The following is a 23054-nucleotide window of genomic DNA, read 5'->3' on the forward strand; positions in this document are numbered from 1 at the left end:
TGTAGAAATTCAAAATTTCTGAATGGGTTGTTTAGGTGAGAAGTTGCTTAGATCAAGAAGGAATCAGTTGGAGGGAAGGATAGAGAAGACAAGACTGAGCATGGAAAGAGAGGTGACCTCAAGGGGCAGGCCTTTGAGGCTGTAATGGGACAAGAGATCTCAGTGCAGCTTTCTAGGACCTTCCATCGCTCCCAGGGCCAACATTGTATGGTGAAGGTGAGGAAGACAACACCTGCTGTGAGGAAAGGTTAAAGTCGTAAACTGTTTTTTCTTTTTATCTCCCTCCTGCTCTCTTTCTATCTTTCCTTCTCTTTCCTGGTCTCTCTGTCTAGAATCCAGAAGTCAGTGGAACTTTGCAGCTCCTGTGAAGTGTAAGTGACTTGCTCAGCTTTGGTTACCAGTGATGTTTACCCTGTGCCTGCTTGTACTATTCCCTTTCCCCTGTACTCAGAGACCAACCCCAGCCCCTATACCTGTTTTCTCAGAATCTCTTCTCACAAAGCACCAAGTTAGGTTTCTAAAGCAACAGCGTTTGGGTTTAAGGGTGACCTGGATGGTGGATGGAACCCCTAATGGGAGATGCTTCTTAACATCCTCTGCATCAAGAATCTGGACACACTCTACAAACAAGGAAGTGAACCCTGCTGGGCTAGGTGGTTCCCTGGTCATGGGAGACCCTCTATTCAGAGTCCTAGGCACCCACACCCTTCTCTTTGGCAGTAGATAGTCAATCATTTTCATTCATATGGCTGTATACTTAGCTGTGTGTGTATAGTCACCTCTCTTAAAAATCTACTTTGGCCATAAATTCTTATGACCTGCATAATCATAAAAAAAAAAAACCATTAATCTTTTTATCTTCATAGAGAGACTATATATGGCCTCTCTCTCTCTCTCTCTACATATATATATATATAATTTAAAAATTTTAATTCACCCTTCCCTCTACTCTAAGATCCACTTTATGCTGAATAAGTCCTAATAAGTACAAAGTTCAAATTGCCCATATCACTCTCTCTCTTCAGTTATAGCAAGGGTCCCACAATGGAAGGCAAATGAGGAGCATGGATTCTGACCAGGCTCCTGACATTGTTCTGGGAAAACTTTAGATTAAAGGCAATTCAACATTCTTATGCTGGGACCTTATTTATCAGGGATTTCTCCTCAGGTGACCAATTTCCCAAATCCAAACTGTTGGTTCAAATTCCACCATATTTACTTATCCTTCTGAATTTATGCCCACCAATAAAGAAAATCTGGAGGCTCTTTGAGTCTCTCTGAAGTGTGTGCTTCTCCAATAAAATGTGCCCATAGTAAGTTGTTTCAACTAAGCCTAAAATTTCCAATTCTGTATGATGGTTTGTAGCAGAAGACTCTTTGGTGTGGACACAAGAATGGAGGCTTTTTTCCTTTTCAACTCAGTGTGAATCAGAAATTTTACACAGAGAGCTGGTTATCCTTCAAATCACTAAATGTCCCTTGATGCCAAGGACGTGCCATGTTTTGAGGACGTACCTCACCCCACTGCCACCCCCATCTCCATCTCCATTACTACACTGGAACTGCTCTGGGAATACTAATGAATGTGGTACCAGACCCCTCAAAAATGACCTATGAAATATCTATCTTGGATCCCAGATTCTTCTTTTTCAGGAGTCAATGATCTAGTCAACAAATATCTGTTGAGCAATTATGTGCTACATCTGAAGGAAACAAGTGGTTGAGAAAAGAAATTCCTGTCCTTATAGTGCTTATCTATTCTGGTGGGAGAAACTGGACAATGAACAAAATATTTAGGGAAAGATAGATACTATTATATGGCAATATGCCCTTTGGGGGGAAGAATAAAGAAGGGAAAGGGATGAAGATATTGATGTGATTTATTTTAAATTACAACTTATTTTCTTAAATTTTTATTTGTCAGAGATAGAGTGAAAGAGTGAGAGAGTGAGAGAGAGCGCACACAAGCAGAGGGAGTGGCAAGAAGAGGGAGAAGCAGGCTCTCTGCTGAGCAAGGAGCCCCCTGAGGGACTCAATCCCAAGACCCTGGGATCATGACCTGAGCCAAAGGCAGTCACTTAACCGACTCAGCCACTCCGGCATCCCTTAAATTATAATTTAAAATAAGATGATTGGAAAAGGCCTCACTGCGAAGGAGATGTCTAAGAAAGATCTGGAAAAAATATCTGAGGGAACAAGCAAGGTGGTATCTAGAGGAAGAACATTCCTGGTGCAAGGACCAGCAGGTGCAAAGGTCTTGACCTGGAAGAATTTCTGTTGTGCGTGAGGAACAGTGAGGAAGCCAGTACGTCTATATATTTAGTATGACATGAAACATGGGGAAATATTAGGAGATGAAGTCAGAGATCGAACTAGACCAGGTTGGAGGTGGGCATAGGGGATAAGAGGGAAATCAGATCATAAGGGACCTTTTGGCAATTGTAAGATGCTCTGAGTGAGAGGGAAGGGCGTGGAGCAGAGTAACACAATCTGAATGAGGTTCACCAGGCTGCATGGTTGAAAACAGCCTTCAGGGAAGTAGGGCATAGAAGAGAGATCAGTTAGGAGGCCACGGCAATAAAACAGAGGAAAGATTTGGGTGTATTAGTTTGGGTGGTAGCATTCAGGGTGGTAAGTATTGATCAGATTATAGATGTATTTTGAATGTTGCACTAAGAGATGTGTCAGATGTGGAGTGTGAGACAAAGAGGAATCAGAGATGTGTCCAAGGGTTTTGGCTTACAGGTGGAGGAACAGAATTATCTGGGACTGAAAAGTACAAAAATGAAGAAGGAATAAGTGTGCTCAGAAAGACAAAGAGCTCAGTTTTGAACATAGGTCATGTTTGAGATGAGTTAGGCATCCAGGTGGATATCCTGAGTAGGCAATTGTATTTATGAATCTAGAATTTAAGGAAGGGATTTGAACCTAAGATAAAAATTTAGAAGTTTTCAGTGTGTATTTTATTTAATACCACAAGAAGAGAAGACACTGACCATGAATGTAGAGAGAAAAGACATGATTGATAGTTCGATAGGTAAATCCATTCCCTTAAAAGTAAATTACACCCCTACCTAGAGGGGTGTGGCCTTGCTCTAGAACCCCCAAAACTCATCAGAATAAACTCATCTGGTCTCAGAATCTTTGCCACAGTCCTATGGGAATTGTGGGTCACCAGCAGATCTGTCCATGCAGAGCTACATGGAGCACAGATCTGTCCTCTGTCATGTTCTATACTTCTCTAGTGTGAGGCCAGAAATACAGCTCTATGTCCATGCAGAGGCCCTAAGTTCTCTGCTCATGATTTTTGTGATGCTTACTGTTTGAATAAAAATAGCATCTAAGAACAAGTACAGGGCAGTCTAAATGCATAGAGAGAAAAACAGCTTTTTTCTAGCACCGTATCAGTGTCCGTGGAGACCTAATTTACATGACTCTCCAGAATATTGTCTCAGACTAAAACAACTGCAGTTAGATGACACTACACTGAGGGTCTTCCTCGAGAAAAATGTGTAGCTCTTGCTTTATCATTGCAAAACTAAAAAGCCCATGGTGGTGGTTTTCCAACAAAATGAGATAGTTTATCAAATAGACACATTTCAGATATTCATAGGAGGCTGAAGTTTGCAAGTTGTTTAGGCTTTTCCAGCTTCCTAGAGTTCCACTGCATTAATTTGTACACATGAGAATAAATAAACATGAACATGTACGTTGACTGCTAAGAAGTGTTTAGGGTACCTCATTAGAATTAAGATTTTCAGAATGAGTGCAACTTTTACATTGTACCCATGGGTCGGGATAGAGAAATCATATTAGAATTTATGTAAAACTCCTCTTTTATATTTTACCTACATTAAAAATTTTCTTGGATAAACTATTATGGAAAGATTTTAAAATTATTAATTACGTATCGGTAAAGTTTTTAATTTTAAAAATAAGATAATTAGGGGTAGGTAATAGCTGCACAAACTTGGCAAGGAGTAAATATTCTTAGGATACTTTTAAAGCAAATTATAAAATAGAACATGTAGAAAGTCTGGACTAAGAACACCATAGAAAGAGGTCTACTGGTCCCCTCAGAAAGCATATTAAACATGAGTCAGTATAGCTATTGTGCTCTTGAAAAGGTAATTATGGCATTGAAATGCTAAATGAGAATGCAGAATGTAGGAAACTCTTGGCACCTTTCCCATTAGGTACTCAAAATTGTCAAAGCCTCTACATGCTCAATTCTGATTCTATAATTAAATAAGGCAATGTACACGGAGAATAATCAAAGGATGCCAACGTGAGACAATGTAAACAATAAGGAAGTTGACAAATTGATATTATTTATCCAAAGGAAGACATGACATAAGAGGTATGATATAGTCATCAATTTTCTGGAAAAGAAGGTCCTTTCTCAAAAATAAAACCATATTTATAATGGGAAAGAACACTGACTTTCAGAGCCAAAAAAAACCATGGAGGGAAAGCCTGGCTCTACTATTAACTTCTATGACTTTGGGAAAGTTACTCAACATCTCCTTCTTTCTTCAGTTAGAAATGCAGATAAAAATGCAACCCTCGATGAGTTTCTGTAAGGAATAGATTAAATTATCTGATGTATTTGAAGCACCTCGCAGAGGGTCTAGGAGACAGCTGTAATAGAAATAACGGTAAACTGCTGCAGCCTATGAGTGGTATTGACATGCCTTCTGGCGGTCCTGAACCATGGTTAGGAACGTCCTCTCTGAAGCTACATGGCTTGGGCTCAAATTCTAGCCTTAGCACGTTCTAGCTGTGGGGCCACGGGTGAGTTATTTCCATGCTTTCACTGTGGTCACTTGTGGATCCAGCATTGTCCTCCAGATTTTGCGAGACTTACATTAGTTAACATGGGTGAAATCTTTGAAATAGTTCCAGACACTATTCTTTTCTGACTTTTCCTTATTTTTTTTTTTACCTTCCTTGTCCCCTCCTCCTCCTCCTCCTTCTTACAATTAAGTGTGGTTCAGGGGTAATACTTTTGATATTTCTGGTAAGTTGTAAATATGGATATTGAATCAGTGCAGAAAATGTATCCGTACAGGTTCTCATTTTGGGGGGCCCTTCCTCTTTTCCTCGAGTGCATTTCATGTGGCCATCCCAAGAGCGCTCTCTAATGAACCTTCCGCATGCTGATCTCCATCCAGGGTCTGCCTTCTGGGGGAGGCACCACATGACGTTTGCCACTGCTATCCTCCCGCCAATAGTGATGATAGAAATAACTAGTATTTGATTATTTATTATGTCCTGAACACTGTGCTAAATGGTTTATGTTTACCATCTAATTTAACTTTCAACAGTTAGGTACTATTATTGCCTCCATTTTGTATATGTGGCTACTGTGGCTCAGAGAGATTAATAAATCTTCCCTGGTCATTGACTCTGAAATGGTGGCACCAGGATTCAAACCAGGTAGTTCAGCTCCAAAGACGGCACACTTCACCAGGACACTATGTTGTTATTTAGTAGGTGCTCAGTAAGTATTTAGGATATCTTGAGGTGATTTGGTATTTTCACTGAGTTGTTTTTAGAATTGTCTCATTGTGATAAATTCCTACCCTGAATGGACCCATTATTACTGATAAGAAATGCAGGCAATTGTGTGAATGGGTAATAAGAATAGGAAGAGAGGCAGAGAGATGTTTAGGTCAAGACATTTCTCTAAAGGAATGTTTTGCTCAAAAGACAAGTGTTAAGGAATGCTGAATGTACAATGAAATGATAAAAATATGCTCTGCGTCACAGTAAGTGGGGAGATATCCATAAAACAACGCCGAGGCATGATCAGATTCACACGATTTATTAAGAACTGATAATGTGGGGCACCTGGGTGGTTCAGTGGGTTAAAGCCTCTGCCTTCAGCTCAGGTCATGATCTCAGGGTCCTGGGATCGAGCCCCGCATCTGGCTCTCTGCTCAGTGGGGAGCCTCCTTCCTCCTCTCTCTCTGTCTGCCTCTCTGCCTACTTGGGATCTCTGTCTGTCAAATAAATAAATAAAATCTTAAAAAAAAAAAAAAAAGAACTGATAATGTCCTTGTTGGTAGAGACGTGGGAAATTGGAAACCATCTTACACTGCTGCTTAAAGTTTTAATCAGTACTTTAGAGACAATTTGACATTAATATATTTGAAAATGCCTATACCACCCTACAACTTTGCAGCTAAACTCAGATACCTGGAGAAGTTTCTGCAGACATACATCAAGAGGGAAACACATGGGCGCTCCAGCCGCAACTTTTTGAAGGCAACAATTTTTTCAAAAGCTCAAATATCTACCAGTAAGAGAATGGGTAGGTATAATATAGTGATACAGTTATATGACAGAATGTTCATACAGTATTACAAATGAAGGACTCTGATAAAAATGTATCAACGCAGACCTGAAAAAGAGCATGTAAGAAAAACTCAAGTTTCAGAATGTTAAATACAGTTTGGTATCATCCATGTAAATTAAAAAATAATCAGCATGTGCATTGTTAATGGATTCAGATGTGGAGAGAAAGTGTAAAATTGTCAACTGTGTATATAGCAAATCTGTGATAGTGTTTGCCTTGTCGGAGAGAAGGAAAGATGGCATAAACAACAGAAGCCGTGGGAGAAATAAAGGAAACTTAACTTTTTCTCCCAATTTCTTTTTCTCAAAACAAACTGACAATCATCAAAAAGATCTGAGGCAAACACAAAAATAAGGACAATACATTTTTACTTTTGTACTTTGCAAAATGTGTAACAGTAAAAGAGAACCTGTACATCATTTTACTAATGAATTACTTAACAATGTGAAATCTTAATCTAAAGTTAACTATTTAAATAGAAACTAGATATGTAGGTGATGTCTAGGTGGGCTTTTAAATGTAAATGTATCTTTTGCTGAAAAAAGTGGGGAATTTCCTCTTTTTTTTTTTTTAAGATTTTATTTATTTATTTGACAAAGAGAGACCACAAGTAGGCAGAGAGGCAGGCAGAGAGAGAAGGGGAAGCAGGCTCCCCGCTGAGCAGAGAACCCAACGAGGAGCTTGATCCCAGGACCCTGAGATCATGACCTGAGCCGAAGGCAGAGGCTTTAACCCACTGAGCCACCCAGGTGCCCCAAGTTTCCTCTTTCTTTAAAAAGTGTTGTTGATTTGGGGGTGGGGGTTGTTTTGTTTTTAAATCTCCATTGGGTGGTTTCTGGGTGACTTCTCCTGTGTGGGGAGAATGGAATCAAGCAGGTTTAGGTCAGTGGTTCCTAAACCTGCTTGATCTTCAGGATCATCTTTGATAGACAGAAGTGTGAGCCACACTCCAGGTTTATGAACCATATTCTCTGTAGGTGAAGCCCAGAGACTTGTTCCTTTATTTCTGTAGTATTTGATAGCTACCAGGGGAGTCTCATAATTAGCCCAGCTTGGAAATCTACCTCCAGATGTCCTCTCAGGTTTCCTTCTTCCCAATCATTTTTTAAAGATTAATTAGTTCAGTATAGGAGTGGAGTGAAGTTGTTTCCCAGAGAGAGACTGGAAGTCCCCCCTTAGATAGAAAAGGTTTCCAGTTTATAAAGTGAGTGTGTTTTCTAGCACACCCCACTCCCCCATTCCTCCTTGCTTTTAAGCCAGTCTGAGTTTAAGATGGGCCGTGATGCTTAAAAAAACAGGTATTTCCAGTGTCCTCTTTTATATAAAGGCCAGAATGTTTTCCTTGCTTTGTTGGTTGCTTGTTTCTTTTTTCCCCCTCTCAATTTATCTTCAAGAATGTTACAGACAGTTGAATGTCAGTAAGAGCATTACAATTTTGGCTGCCAGGAAAATAAACATCATTGCAATTCTATTTGTATGAAACTCCTTGTCAGAGCAAAAAGTAACTAGTAAGCACAGATCTTTGATTCTGAATTGCAGTGTTCTTTGCACTTGACTTGCAGGTGAATATAACCTCCATTCGTACCACAAAATAAAAATGGGATAATGATTTGTGCCTGTGAGGCATTTTCTTTGGGAGCGAGGCCTCACTATAAATCCTTCCGTGGGTTATTGGAGGAGTTATATGTCTTACAGTGCTTGAGACTATAAATACACGGGTCATAAAGGGAGTGCCTCCTGACAGACTTCTCATCTGTATCTGCCGTATACAGCTTCTCTGAGGGCTGGAAAGAGGGAGGACAGCAGAAGCAGAAAATGTCAGAGAGGAAGTTTCCTTGTGGTAGCATTTTGTGTTTACTAGTTTTTAAAGACTATATCTTAGGGAGTGGCCTGAATTTATGTTTCCAAACACTTTTTCAATATGAAAAAGATGGGGTAGCAGGTTGCTGCTAGGAGGGATTTCTTCAATATTTTCTATCATGTCTTTCCTCTCATCTATACACAGACTCTAATTTCTGCTCTGACCTTGTGCCTTTAGACCATGCTGACCCACGCATCTTCCGCCTTGTCGACATCCAATAAAAGGGGATCCTAGGAACCCACCTGTTCATGAAGTTTTAGACCATCTTCCTTCATTCTCACTCTTGACCCCATCTTGCTTCTGTGCTTATTCCGCTCCTGACCAATGGCTTCCCTGTTGATAACGCAACACGTGGCCCTGAGCTCTAATTCTACACTCAGCTTTTCCCACGTGACCCTCAGGTCTGCTCATTGCCTCGATTTTGCCCCCTCTGACCCTGTCTGTTCTGTTTCTGGCTCCTGCATACCAACCTAGTGTTGTCTATGCTTTGTGGCTTGAGAAGGACATCCCCCTCCCCCATCAGTGCTAAGGGTTGATGCTCTCCTGCCCGGTTTGGCTGATGGTCTAAGTAAGCTTGCATCCTTCCTCTAGTCATATCTGAGACTGTGTGGCTAGATTTCTTTTGTAAATATTCACTATATGCTGCAGGGCCTCACATATATTCTTACGATGCCATTGTCAGAACACTTTTGAAGCAGTTGGAATTGCCTTCTGACCACAATGACTTATACAACAAGAACTCAGTTGGTATTTGTTGAACGAGTCAATTACAAATAGGGACAAGAAACTCAATCTTGTTGCTTTATAAGAATACTTCTTGTTAGATTCAAAGGAGCATTTCCTAACTTTTAGAAGCTACCTTATTTGTAACACATGTCTGTCACTAGATAATTATGGAACATTAAAAAAAATAATAAGAACCCCTTCATCCCAAGGCACAGGATTGACCACCACTGGAGATTGTTAAATGGACATGCGATAGCCTGGAAAGGAACTTCTCAAAAAGGTAATTTGAACAAGTTTCAATTAACAGTGGAATTTTTAGACATATACAGTCTCCTATGATGAATTCTTTAAAAGGGAGTATGTTGACATTTAGTTGACATGTTTGATGGTATTTTTAAAAATCAGTGACAATATTTAACAGCCACCCTTTTTACACTGAACTTCTTGGAAATAGTATCTTGGGCTTTTGTTGACTACAGCACCATTTGATTTTAATTTATGGAAGACATCTAAGTTGGAAAACAATTCCCACCTCCTCCCAATTCCCAGAAATCTCTAACCCTTGTAAAGCTATAATGAGTAACACAGTCAAAGAAACAAGGTAGAAAACATTTTACTTTCCTTTTCATTTTCTGCTCTATGGGTTTTAGTTGGTTCCTCAAGTACTTTAATTCATTGTGCTACCAACATCGCATGAGCATTTTCTCTAATTCAGGCCCTGTGTTAGGAATTGGCCAGATAGTAATAAATGAAATAATTCCAGGCTGCGAGGAAGAAACTGTTGCTCTAGGAAGCATAGACACATCAAAAAATTTGCAAATAGTGGTAGGTACTCTTTAGTGTCTTGTCAAGAATGCTTTAGGATGATAGACCTAGTCTATTGCCTAGGCGACTCAGATGGAGTGATTACTTCATAAGAAAAGTGGTATTGATGTAGATCAGAGGTTGAGAAGCTTTTTCTGTAAAGAGCAAGATAGTAAATATTTTAGGCTCTGTGGCCAGAAAGCCTTTGTTCTAACTACTTAATTTGGCCATTGTATTGCGAAAGCAGTCATAGACCATGTGTAAATGGCTACTTTCTAATTAAACTTTATTTACAAAAACGGGGAGACCAGCAGACCGGATCTGGTTCACGAGCCATGGTTTACTGACCTCTTACCTGGACTGTGAGAGATGAGGAAACTAAAAATATTTCAAGTACAGAAAACAGCATCCGAAGGAATAGAGCCTACGTATCCTTGGGTAATAGCAACATGAAGACAGCCAGAAGAAAAAAGAAGTGCTGAAAAGAAGCTGAGTAAGAGTGCCTAAGTTTCTGCTGGGAAATGCATCATACGTCAATTTAAGGAGTTGGATTTTACCCTGAGGGGAGTAACCAAATGAGCTTCTCTCCTGTAAACCTGGTATAAATCAATTTGTTCTCTTTCCAAAGTCAGAGATGGAAAGTCTGGTAGAAGAAACAGCACAAGCTGAATACAAATTCTTATTTTTAACATATTTATCATTAGCAGTGGCTAGATTATTAGGCATATCATACATAATCTTTTCTCTTCAGCTGTCCTACACAGCCATCACCAAGAACCTAACAGAGGCAGCATACACATATGCCAACGATACAACCTCTCAACCAATTCTGTCTTCAGCCAAAAACTTGTTTTGCTGTTCACTTAGAAAAAGTGGGAAATTTGGAGAAAATCACTCCTGCTAATGACTTTTCTATAGACATTAAGAAAAAAAAAAAAGCGCCACTGAACAGAGCAGCACTGAGATGAAATGCTGAAATGGGTCAACTACAGGGATGAAAAACTTCCCAGTAGCCTAGGAGATTTTATAATACAACAATTTGTCTTGAAGGTAGTTTAAAAAATAATTCTTAAGGACAAGGAATATCTCTGTAATTAACTATTAAAATCTGTATTACTAAGAGAATCTTAGAATCTCTTTCTGCCCAGTAATTGCCTAAAACTAATAGCAACAGTTTGTAAAGCAATTTTAAAACTATTTGATAGCATAAGTAAATAAATATATAAATAAAAGAGAGTCACATATATAAATATAAATAAATAAATATGTATATAAATATAAATATATAATTTATGTGTGTGTGTGAGTGTGTGTGTGTGTGTGTGTGTGTGTATAATCTTTGAGCAATGCAGGGGTTTGGGTAACTGACCCCCGTGCAATCAAAAATTCCCCCAAAACTTTACTAACAGCCCACTATTGACCAGAAGCCTTAACAATAGTATAAAGAAATAGCACAGCATATATTTTGTATGTTTCATGTATTATATACTGTTTTCTTAAAGTAAGCTAGAGAAAAGAAAATATTTATTAAGAAAATCATAAGGAAGAGAAAATATATTTGTAGCACTGTATTGTTTTTTTAATAAAAAAAAGAAGAAAATCCATATATTGGTTGACCTTCACTGTTCAAACCCCTCTTGTTCAAGGGTCAACTGTATCTATACATAAGGAGATTAAATATCTCTTTAATCTTGCTATTTTAATATCATTTGATAAATAATATTTAGCAGTAGTATAAAATTATATACCTTGAGTAATTTTTATTCCATGATTTTAATAATCTTTATTTCCATGATTTTCTAATATAAAAGTAATGCCATGCAGACATCAGTAAGAGAAGAGATAACAGAGGAACGGTGTCCAGGGACAGGGCTGTGGCCTGAGTCAGAAGATAAAAAATCTCGTTCTGGCTGGGGGCCTGCAAGTCTGGGCCATCTCTCTGAGGTCAAAACATACTGATTCTTTAATTGAATGATCTGGGAATCATGAAATATCAAGCAATTCCCACCGAGGTCAAAGCATCAGGGATCATGGAGGCCCATAAATGGACCTGTTCAGGTACAACTGACCGAGTGAGGGGAAGCAGGGAGATGAGGGGCTGGAATGTTCTGACAGCTTCTATGACTGCATCCAGGTAATAAATTAAGGGAACTAAGTGACAGTTTATAACAACCTTCTGTCTCTTGATTTGGACCACTGATCATAAGAGTTCTCCCTAATCTATCTATAGATTATATATCAGAAGAATAAGCAGTCATGAGTCCTCAAAGAAAGAGAGATCTTTTGGCAAAGCACATTTAAACATAGTATAAATATCAAAGAACAACTTGTAAGGAGGGACCTTACACGAGTCTCTTTCATCACAAACAAGTTCTTTCTTGGAAGGGGCACAAAGACATTTGCACACTTGACACAAAAGCAGTAACAACAGTATTATTGCTGCCTTAATCCCCTTACGAGAGGGGAAAAAAATCATTTCACTGAGGTGTCAGGTGGGTCTCAGGTCCTTTTTGAGTATTTTCCTGATGTTTCCCATTGAAGTAGGAGGAAACTGAGACTTAGCCAATGTGTATTAAAAATAAAACAAACAGAAATGTCCTTGGGTTAGAAAATGTCCCTCAGATGTTGTATCTTCTCTGGGGGACTTCTAATCAAGTGGCAGGCAACCCCAGTGACTTTGATGATGGAACTTAATGGGGAAGCCACACGGGCAGATGTCCATTGACCAGAAGACTTAAGACAGATCAGAAGGAGCTCTTTATCATTCAGCAATGATCTCAGTCCATAGATGCTGGACATTGTGGCCCATGTGCCACGCCTTATGTCCAGTGAGGGACTAGTCCTTGAAATGGCACAAAATGTGTTTGTTGTCTGCTGGTTTTCTGCCTGTTCCCTTGCTATAATGAGACCAGTTTTCCTTTTGGGAGCTGCTCCTTCATTGCATAGAGTCTTGGTGAGACTGTAAGTCAGGATCCCTGGATAAAGCTGATCGGAAGATCAAGCAAATCTAATTAAACTCTCTCTTTCAGAATTTAAATCTAGGGCAGAGGGTTATGAGGACACAAAATAACTGGAACTGATCATTCAAATTGGAGCATGTAACATTTTTCTACATGCTCAACAACAGGAACCCTGCAACCAGCAACTAACATCAAAATTCACCAAACCCACCGTCATCGGCAAACTCCAGTATTTCTGATAGCCATGAGGAATTTGCATAAATGTGATCATCCGTGAGCCAGAACAAATATGGTTCAGTCCTGTGATGGACACTAACGCTCGCCTCACTCTTTCTTTTAGAAAATAATCAAGGCAACAAAATAAAAAATGACGACTTTGAAATCACATCAATGATAACTTTGTGGTGTTAACTATGAGAGTCCCTGTCACACCTTCCAGGAATATGATGGTTAAAAAAAAAAAAAAAATCAAGCCTATCGCCAAGTTTTCAAAGACATGCATGATCTTTAGCGTTCAGAGTTCCGGCTTTTTTCCCAAAGTGTAGACCCATTCTTACAAGTTTTCTTCTCTGGCCCCATGGCCTCAGCCTGCAAACCCAGCACAAGACCGCGTCGGTTCCGAAAGGCTCTACCACATGGTGGCGCTCTGGTTGTGCCTTTCGTGAAATCGCGGGCGTTTTCTCCTTTAGGGAAAGGTCTGATCAAAACAGGAAGCAAAACAAAACAAAACAAATAAAGCCTATTCACGCCTCCACTTTCGATTGTCTTAGTAAAAAGTGTTCTTTTTAAAGTGTTTTCTCAACAGCCTCCCTGGGTCCTCCTCCTGTTCCTGAAGACGGCAGGTGCCCTTGACTCCTCGCTCAGGCAATTGGAGCCCGCGGCAGCCCGAAGTGGAAGACTTGGCGGAAGCTGCCTGATTGGAAACAATGGGAGGCTGGTTTAAAGATACTCCGGATCCCTCCCTGTGACTGTTCCTCTCTTTGCCCAGGCAGAGCCCCTGCCATCCTCTCCATAAATGAATCACCGGGAGATTTCCAGCACATCAGCTTCCTGACCAACGGCTCGCTCACTCATTCCCGCCAACCTGAAATAGAATGTACTAACGCTGGAAAGGAAAACAAGGTCTAATGGATGGAGTCCTGGGATGAAATCATTCAAATTTAAACTCTGAATGTACACAAAGCACATTGTCTCAGGGTAGGGGACACTGGGGAATAGCAGTGCCTTTGTCCCCTCCCCTGTCCCCTCCAGGGAGCCTGTGTTTTCTCTCTCTCTCTCTCTCTTTTTTGGAGGTCCTTCACATTAGACATTTATTGAACATCTAGTTTGCATCCATGGGAGATGCTGGCCTATGTGCCAAAATATATTTTTGTAAACCCAAAGATGGTTTGTTGAAGTGATTTGTTGTTATTCAAAGAATTTGTGTTTTGATGAGGATGAATGCCATGAATGTTTTCAAATATATGCTGCAATTAACACTATAGAGAGATAGTAGAAATAATAATTATTATTTATTAGATTTATGCATTTATAGCTAGTTCATCGCAGAGCCAGGAGTAGATAGACTTCAAGACTTCCAACTGTGTTTTCTCTTGAGGGGTAAGTGGCCTTAAGGTAGAGGAAGGTTCAGTTCTGCATAACTGGAGGAAGCCTGATGCTGGTGATTTCTAATAGAAAATTCACAGGAAGCAGAATAATATTTTAGCTGAGCAATATGAAGAGGAAATGATAAGTTGATTGTTAAAGAAAGATTTTTTTTTAATAAAAGAGAAAGCTCAATTGTACGTCATTTTCTATTGCTGTCTAACAAACGTCTATGAACCAAGTGGCTTAACAGTTCACCGTTCTGTAGGTAAAAAATCTGGCCATGGCAAGGCTGGGTTCTGTGTTCAAGAGTAGCATAAATTTGAAATCAATATGCTGAGTGGATTGGGTTCTCTTCTGGAGACTCGGTGGGGAAGAAACCTGTTTCCAAGCTCAGCGGTTGCTGGCTGGATCCATTTCCTTGTGGTTGATCATCTGATTGAAGTCCACATTCTCCTGTTAGCTCTCAGCCAGGGGCTACTCATAGCTCCTCACTGTGCGGCCCCCATCGGAAATTCACAACATGGTTTTTGCTTCTTCTAGGCCAGGAAGAAATGTCTTTCTGACTTCTTCGAAGACTAGCCAGAGGGGGGGATAAAGTCTCTCTACTTATAAAGGGCTCATGTGATTGAGTAGGTCGCACCCACCCAAATTATCTTCCTTTCTTAAGATTGACCCATAACGGGTTCTTAATGACATCTGCAAAATATTTTCATGGCAGGGTCTAGATTAGTGTTTGAATATCTGGGAACTATGTGTATACTAGGTGTTGGCGTACTATCTCCAAAGATCTCATAACTCCACTCCCTTGCCCCTGTTCTGATCTCAGCATATAGGAGGCTTGCGGAGGTCTCCCAGTGTCCTCTGCCTTAGGAAGAGTTGTTTTTAATCCTTAGGCACCTTCCTGGGCTGAGTCAGAGATACAAAAATTAGAACTGGAAAAGGTCTTAGAGATGCAGCCTGATCTACCTGAAACCAGGAGAGAGAGGGTCCGGAACCACTCAGGGTCAAATAGAAGGTGGCCAGTCTGGCTCTGCCCAATGTCTTCTGATCTCCAGTCCTAACCTCCAGCTACTTCCCACCAGCCAGCGCAGCTCCACAGTGGGGCTTCCCCCAGGCAGAGGGGAGGAGAAGAGAACAATTTAGTAAGCTTTTAGTAATACTAAATATTTAAAAAATAAACCAAAATATTTTTTTACCTAAATAACTATCCTTTATTATGAGAGTATGCTACCCCTTTTTATTTTCCTTTTTCTTTTTATAGTGGCGGCGAGAGATAAGCCAGTTGGAGTGCAGAGAAATGATTGGTATGGTTATTCCATAATTCACTTTTTAGCCACGAGTACAATGCAGGTCTTTCGGTTCCCAGATCGGGATATAAGAATGGCATCCGGCTCTTCAGAGTGTCAGATAGATCCTTTAAAAGAAGAAAGAAGAAAACCACAGAAAAAATGAACATACTATAATTCAACTGTTTCAAGTGCTTCATCTGCTTTTCAGTTATTATTTGCTATTGTTTAGAAAGTTCATTGCCTTTTAAATGTTCAAATTATATTACAACCACTGCCCCCCGCCCCCGCCCCCGCATATTACATATGCTGTAGTGGCAAAGAAATTTAGACCTAGAGGAATCAATTATCATTATTATGGTCATTGACATTCCAGTGACCATCAGGAGGAAGCCCCAAAGCCCCTGAATTTCTAATCTATTCCATCACCTTAGTTTCTGACATGTTTGCAATACACTCTAGGCATGATAATTATGTTTCCTGCCAGATTGGTAAGTGTATCTATAGGGATTATTAAGAATTAGCAATAGGATAAAGAAAATGGTTAAATACTTACAAGCTACTATCATTTAGTGACTGCTAGCATGTGCACCAGACACTCGTGCATTTTCTCTAATTCACTCATCAACCTGCAAGGTAGATGTAATCCTCTTCACTCCACATGCAAATGACAATTCAAAAGGATGGCGTAACTTGGCCACTGTTAGAAATTTAGGAAATGGCCAAGCTATCGTTGATTCTCGGACTCCATAGCCCAGGTTCATTCTGCTCCCACACGTGACCATCAACCACTTCCGAGCATGGGCATATCCTTTTACCACCACTTAAGAATAATGATTATTTTCATAGTTGGGTGATTGGACTGCAGCCTTGAAGCCCTAGCCCTGAAATCAGGAATGGGGTCTAGACTCGGCCTGCTTGCTAACTGTGATGGACTCAGTTGAATTGCTTTGTTCAGTTCTCCAAGCCTCAGTTTCCTTGTCTGCAGAACAAAGTGATAGGTTAAAGGGATTCCCACGGATGGCTTCCTTCCTGAATGGCCGTGGACCTCCTTGCATTTAGGTTACCTGGTCTTAGTTTATTTGCTTATTCGATCGCTTCCTTCCTTGCCTCCATCCCTCCTTCACTCCAGCCTTCTGCTCTTTACTTCTGTGTCTGTTTCAACTGCCCCTGCTAATATCAGCATCACTGGGACTATTAGAAGCATTACTACACCATGGCTGTCATATTTCCTCATATGGGTTCTGCCTCCGATGTCATTATTCACTTCCATTGAATACATCCTCATACTTGAGTTTCAAAATCTCTGCGAGGCAGTTATTATGACCTCCACTTTACAGCTGAGAACTAAGATATTTGGAGAAATAGAAAAAATTTATTAGAGATCACATTACTAATCTGAGGGAGGTATAGGATTTAAAACCATCTTTAAAACCCAAGATCTTTATCATAATGACCAACATGACATTTATTAGATTCTCCTTATCTGATGTTTGCTTTCATAGAAGAATAATCTTTTAAATACAACCTATTTGACATAAAATGGACTTTTTAGGAAAATGTAACAAGTTTATCCTGTAACCTCTTGTACTGCCTGGCTTCCAGGCACACACTCCTGTGCGTACATATATCAGGGTTTGAGAAACTCCTGGAAAAGGATCTAATACTGGGGTTCATTTGTTTAGATCTTTATTGGATTCTGTTTTGTGACAGGCACTGTGTTAGGCACTGCAGATAGATGAGTAAGGCAGGGTTTTTGCTCAGGGGCACTGAGGAAATCAGCCTTGTTTTGCAATAGCCACTCCACAGGCCTTTGGGGTGGGAGAAATGGGAATGAAGATTCCCACTTAGCCAGCTTCCGGAAAGGAAGGCTGTGAGAAATCTGGGTCCTATCCTTATATCTCAGTGAAAGATTTGCAAAGTGCAGTCCTCAGACTGGGCTACCTGTAGATGCTGCCCAGTTTAGAGACAGTGATTTTTTCTTTGAAATAAAAGAATTTGACTCTGGGACCTAATATGGGAAGGGGATATAGAGGAAGCAATAGGAAAGAACTTTCCCTGAGGCCCTGAGGAGAATTTGGCTGCAGATGATTATTTTCAGTGATAAAATGAGCATGAGCTCAGAAAGCCAGAGGCCTGAAACAGAGCAGGGCAAGACAGATGCTGTTTCTCAGTGACCAGCCAGGGGCGTGTGTGTGTGCACGTGCGCATGTGTGAGTGTGTCCCCATGGCTGCTTGTCTGTGCACATGTGCACCTGGTTACACAAGTGTGGCATATGCATATGTTTGCACATGTGAGAGTGTATGCATGTCTGCGTGCATGTCTCTATGCATGTCTGCGCGCTGTGTTCATGTTGTGTGTGCATGTCTGTGAATGTGTGTGTTTGGGAGTGTGCACACATGCACCCTGGAAGGGAATCGAGCAGGGTTTATTTCCACTGACGCTGTAGTCGGATGCCTCTTTGCTCTTAGTCCAGAATGGATAGATACCGGAAAATCTATGAACGGATGCGGCTAGAACCCATATGGTTAGAAGCAATGCAAATTTTTTAGACTCACAATATTTTTGATGTTTAACGATTCCCCAAACAACTTACAAAGCTGATCGACCCCAAGATCGACAAGGTACATGAGGGAGCCCGGTAGAGATACACAGGGATTTACTTTCTGTTATAACAGACGCTTCTCTATAATGCTGTCCTCTGCGTCTCCTCGTGCCCCCTACTTGCTGGAGAAATTGCTTCCTTTGTCTGAACTTGTTTACAGCAGATGCCTTATTACAGCCAGGGTTTTAATTCTCATGAATACTGAAAACAAAACGAAGGGAGGAAAAAAAAACCCAACAACAATAAACAGCCTCTATCTATAGACATTTTTAAACAGAGCTGGAGGAGATGACAAATATATTTCAAAATGATTTTCATTTGGAAAGGAGGCTGGAAGCCTGGCCTCACCCCGAAGGAGTTAAGTCCCTGGGGCAGGGATAATTATGATTATTTGTGTTTGTTATACACATAGAGCTGTAAGGATCTGTTGTCTTTCTCTGTGGCATAGGATTTCTGTTCAGTGGGCTTCTGCGAAAACACAGATTTTATATTTACTTCTGAAGCTGATTTTTGTCCTTTTTCTTTCATCCAAAACTGAAATATTGTATTTCAGTGACTGGCTAGATAATAGTGAAATTCCAGACCTAGAATGCGACCTATTTGTTTGTTAAGATTAAGAGTTTATTTCCCTCTGCGCAGATGAATGTGATGTTGTATTAAGAAAGCAAGCAGTGCCTTTCTTCCCTCATTGACACCTGATTAAAAACAAAAATGCCGAATGTAAATCTAAAGTAGGAAATGATCAAGCTCTGGATGTCTAATTATTGAAAAAGCCTCTGGTTCTCAGAAGGCAGTCTTTGTATACGGCTGCGACAGGCCTTCTCCAAGCCCCACGGCAACAGTGCGTAGGCCCTGGCAGTGCGTGATCCAGCTTTGGGGGCAGAAGGGCCTCTCTTAGCTCATTAATCAGTAACTCGGAGAACCCACTCATCAGAAAGATCCCCAAACCCTGCCCGCATTCCCTTCACCTTTGCAGTGGAGCGGTCTAATGTAGCTTGGAATCACGGAGCATCTAGCATTTGGTAAACAAAGCATTGTTTGCCTGGGAAACTGGGGAACGGGAGAGATGCTGTCTATCTAGGCACCCCTGGCTACTCACAGCCCCACCTTGTCCCTTGGGAAGTCCATAAGACATTGGAATTAGAGGTGAACTTCGTGTACAGCACACAAGTGTCCTGGCTGACTGGGACAGCACTGGAGAGTGACAGCGTGTGCTTGAGGATGAGGGGCTCAGAGAATAGGACATTAGAATCCCATTGAGGGCCTCCCTGAGAAGTAGGGAGTGGGAAGAAGTGAGGTCAAGAGGGCTCTGATGGAGGCCAAAAGACCGCTTTTACAGAAAATGGTATAGGGAAATTTTGTGTAGACAAGCATGAAGAGAGGAACAAATTAAATTTCAAAAAAGGTAACCAAAGGACAGCAAGCTGGGGTGACGTCCACAGTAAGGAAGCCAGCACAAAGGCAGGGGTGGGAATGAGTCACTGAAAATTATCGACCATCAGCAAAACCGTGGGCAATTCATGGCAGTCCAGGCTGGACGAAATATTCCCTAAGAGGGTGTTGATTTATAGTTACAGGTGAATTATAAATAGGGAGCATGGGAGGGAATAGAACATTCAGGGAAAATAGGAAAAAGACAGTGCTCTGGTTCAAGCAAGTAGGAAAGAGCCTTTCAAATGGGAGATGGTACCCAGGTTTTCCTTTGGATCCCCTATCAGAGTAACGGTTGCCCTGAACTGTTTGGGGTCCTGAGTCACAACAGCTCTCCGACTACATTCCTGGTGGGTGTGCATGAGGTTATGTGAGCATGAGGTAGGGAATTACGGTGTTCCTGAAGCCGGAACATGTTGGGGCTAGAGGGAACTTTGTATGTCATCTCACTGAACGCTTCAATCACAGATGTGGAAATGGAGTCTCAGCAAGGTGAAAAGACAGGCTACAATCCACTCAACTGGGCAGAGCTGGTGTGGTAGCAGATCTCTTAGAGCTTTTTCCATTCTATCTCCTTTCAAGTTTGCTCTGTTCCCTTGGGACAAAGGCTACATTTCTTTTATTGATCTAAAAGATTGATTCTTTTTTTTTTTTTTTAAAGATTTATTTATTTGACAGAGATCACAAGTAGGAAGAGAGGCAGGCAGAGAGAGAGGAGGAAGCAGGCTCCCCGCGGAGCAGAGAGCCCGATATGGGGCTCGATCCCAGGACCCTGGGATCATGACCCAAGCCGAAGGCAGAGGCTTTAACCCACTGAGCCACCCAGGCGCCCCTAAAAGATTGATTCTTTTAGAAAAAAGAGTTAACACACCTATGCAAACACCAAAAGAAAATGCCTGTCCCCGTTTTGTTCTGTTCGTGGGTCCCACACATCACACCATCCACCAGTGGGAGGCAGCGTTTTCAGTCCCCACACTATGGTTTTTATACAATATGCCAAACAAATGGCGGTCAAGTTGAAGCAAACCTGATCCAACAGGGGCTCCCATAATAGGCTTATCCTATCTCCAAACTTATTTACTTAAGCCTTACTTTAAGGCATGAAACCATGACTTCTCACCAATGAATTTATTTGTTCGTTACTCATTTGAGAACATCTGAGCAGCCACCACATGCCAAGCAGTGTGTCTGAGCAAACCACAGAGATGCAGTTCTCATCCTGGACATGGGACGTGGAGCACGTGGTGTCGCAGGGAGAGAGCCCTTCACCTAAACCACTAGTGCGCAGCAGACACACATGGAGGTCAGTGCTATGGGCTGATCAAGTGTGTCTGCTGTAGTAGTTTTATTCATCTTAACCTATTCATCGTATTCATCTATGATTCAATCTTAACCTACTCACAAGCCTAGGGCTAGTTGAAGACCAGCTAGAAGCCTTAGGCCCAAATGAGCAAGCTACCCATAGCATAAGTAGAAGAAAGATCTCATTTATAGCCTCTTGTTTATTGTCTCTACTTATTTAGTGGTTTGACTTGAGTCTGCCATATGTTTTTCCCCCCAAAGCCTCTCAAAGCACTTACAGAAGCCAGTCAACTCCACAGTGCTTATAGTCACCATTGTCCTTGTTTTGTTCAAGCACCCCCACTATTCCAAAAGCTAGTGATTCCTCTTCCTTCCATTCAACCCAATCTACCACCCAGGGAAATCTTGGTAACTCTGACAGTGCTTCAGGTCCAGGCTAGACACCACAAATTTACAGATCTTAGCCACCTATCCAAGGTGGAAGCAGGGTCCCCTTGAAGTAGAACTCTGCAGTGCTACTGCAAGGATATTCAACGTTCATCCCCAGTCTTCCCCAAAGGGACCTTCAGCCTTTACTTGGGAAAGAGGAAATACTTAGAAATTTTTGAGTGTGTTTAGACACCAAATCTGAACTGACATTCAGAAACTCAACAGTCCAATATGATTCCGTGGTTAGAGTGATTAGAAACCAGGAGTTTAAAGGCCTGACCTGAGTCTCTCTGGTATTGGGTTTGTTGGGTTCATGGATCCACTCTGTGGTTATTTTACTCATTTCCTGAGTACATAATTGGTGTGGACACACATCGTAGCTGGAAGAGCCCTCATACTGGCCCCTTGACCTATAAGGGAGTAGCCATTATCATAGGAAAGACTAAGTGGAAATCCCTGGAACTGTCCTACTGCTCCCTACTCCTGACCCCAACCAAGATTGTAAATACACCCTAGGAGGAACTGCAGGGCTTAGAGCCAATATTAAAGACTTAAGGGGTGGTAGTTCCTATTATGTTCTTATCCAATTTACTTGGAAGGCCTCCACGAGACCGTCATGGGTGCAGTGCGTAAGTGGGCCATAAACTTAAGCAAGTGGTAGTCTCAGTTGCAGCTGTGGTGCTGGATGTGGAATCTTCACTAGAATAGTCTCTGGCCAAACATATGTGATTACTGAACTGGCATCTTCCCTAGTCCCGTTAGTAAAGAAGAACCAGCGCAATGTTGTTATGTAGGAAGACCGTCAACTCCCCAGCCCCGGAACTCCGTTAACTCCCTTGTTTTGTGTCACAGATCATTCTCATGGATCCTGATCAACTGGTGTGCTGTATTCGTCAACTCTATTGATGACAGTATGCTACGTGATCGGGTGGTGGCAAGTATTGTGTATTCCCTAGTGAGACACACGTGGGCCAGAAAGGGGCAGAATAACACCATGGAGATTTGGGGACCTGCAACACTGGTGAAAGTTTTAGGGGTTTAATGGTCTGGGGAACGTTGCCATTTCCTCCGAGGCAAAGGACAAGTTGCTGCCCATGCACTCCTACCAAAGAAGAGACACAGCTCTTGGGGAGTTTTGTTTTGTTTGGATCTTGGAGACCACATATACTGCGCTTACGATTACTGCTGTAATGAACTTATTGAGTATCTTGCGAGGTTGGTGGTTTGGGGCCCAGAGTCAGAGAGGACATTGCAGTTGGCTCATGTGACCAACAGATCTGATGTTGTATGTTGTCTCCGTGTGGTCTGAAGAGCAGAATCAAAGCACAGATGCCTGGGATCCTTAGGCAACACCATACAGGCCACACCTTGTGGGTCAGAGAACTACTTGCCATTTGTAAGAGCAGCTTCTGGCTGGGCTGTAGTATCGAGTGAGTACCTGGTTGTGGGACATCAAGTTATTGTGTGACCAGGGCTTCCTGTCATAAGCTAGGTATTATCACACCCCCTAAGCATAAAGTTTGAATGAGTGCCATAGCAATCAGCCCAGTAAGTCCAGAGAGATACCAGAAGCCTGAACAAGGAGGTCAGATTCTTGTATCACTTACTTCTGTTGCACTGTCTCCTTTCTCTTTCAAATTACATCTAGGACCTCATGGGAAGGGTGGAGGTTCTCCATCACCAGCTAGCAGAGAAGGAAAA

Source organism: Martes martes (genome assembly GCF_963455335.1).
Source record: "Martes martes genome assembly, chromosome: 13".
NCBI classification, from domain to species: domain Eukaryota; kingdom Metazoa; phylum Chordata; class Mammalia; order Carnivora; family Mustelidae; genus Martes; species Martes martes.